Raw genomic sequence first — 1622 nt, 5'->3', positions numbered from 1 at the left:
TTCTGGAGAGTATTTGCCATTGTGTGTTGAGTTTCATTTCATTATCGAAAAAAGCAAGCTAGAGAAATGAATGTGTACCACGGATTTAAGTTGTCGTGTTAAAGCCATTGTAAGTTTATACAAAATCAGGTTTTTATCCCAACTCGCGCTCAATAAATCAAAAAACAACAAGAAACAATTGCAAGTATGATTCAGGCAGACCGAGGAGGGATTGTAGGTAGGCAGTGAGCACCTACTCATGTAACCAAAAATAAAAACCTGATAATTGGACAACTGAAGTAAAGAACTATAAAGTATCTAAATAACGAAATAAAAGAATTAAAAGAACTAACAAAATTGACAGAATTGAAAGAACAAGAACTAAAGGACTAACTTAAAGACTAACAAATTTAAATTTCAACCAAGGAAGACTTCTGAAGGGGTGGTCAGCACATCCCTGCAACGAAAGGACTTTAATATAACCGTACTTTAATTGTGTTGTAAACTGGAACTCTATTGTACCGGAGCCTAATTGTGTATAATAACTTGTGTAAAATACTGTATTGTTTGTCAAAAGGCTTGCTCCACCGTAACTCAGAGAGCGGTAAGTTACTAATTAATGTTGGTTACGCTGTCCATTACGTTACGTGTGTCGATATTACTGTGTGTAGGCTGTAGTATACAGTAGTGTAATTTCTTAAATTGATAAATGGAAGGTGACGGTGGCCATCCGGTGTCTCGTACGCTTCCCGTTGGCAGTGGGACAGGGGGCGCTGCGTCTGGGGGTGGTGCGGCGGAACACCCGGGCGTTGGGCAGGTGTATCCTCAGGGGGTTCATGGCAGCCTTACCCATGCTGATTCCAGTACAGAAGCTGTGCTCAGGGACGTCAGACACAAAAAAAGAGAGGTGCTGCAGGGGGTTGGAGAATTAAGGAGAGGTCTCCCCATGGTACATGATGAAGCGTTGCTAGAGCGGGCCTTGGTTGATATGGCGGAGTTAGAGGGCAACTTTGGAGCACTGTTAGAACTTGCGAATAAACTAAAGGATAGCACTATGATATCTGAAGCTACAGAACAGGTCAGGTCAGAGATTGAGGAATTGAGACGTACTATAAAACAGAAGCAAATCTCCAAGGTAGATACAAAATTAGGTACAATAAAAGGAAAATCAACCACCAGTGCCTCGAGTAGTCGCTCGCGCCGTTCAAAAGAAGAAGAGATTGAAATCCGGCTCGAAATGGAAAAGTTGCGGTGGAAAAAACAGATGCGGGTGAACAAAGCCAAAGCAGAGGAAGCCGAAGCCAGAGCCGAAATTGAAATGCAGATCAAGGCAGCCGAACTGAGAGCAAGGCAAAGTAAGCTTGACTTGTTTTCACAATGTGGATCGGACCAAGGGTCGGAGCGCGGGCAACGACGGCCTACGGCCAGTAGTCTCGGAGTCACCGACTACATCCCTACAGCGATAGAAAAGGTCCAGAGGTGGGACGCTGACATTATCAATCCGCCTGGGAGATCCCATGACATTCATGGGGCCGCTAGCATAGATGCCCAACCTAAACAGAGCCAGGCTAAACAGGAGAATTTAATGGAACCGCCACATAGAGAAACTCCCCTAAGAAAGCTCTTTCCAGGAAACGCCCTCA

This window comes from Aplidium turbinatum, chromosome 15 (assembly GCF_918807975.1).
Source record: "Aplidium turbinatum chromosome 15, kaAplTurb1.1, whole genome shotgun sequence".
Lineage (NCBI taxonomy): Eukaryota > Metazoa > Chordata > Ascidiacea > Aplousobranchia > Polyclinidae > Aplidium > Aplidium turbinatum.
Note: the sequence above shows the minus strand (reverse complement) of the source record.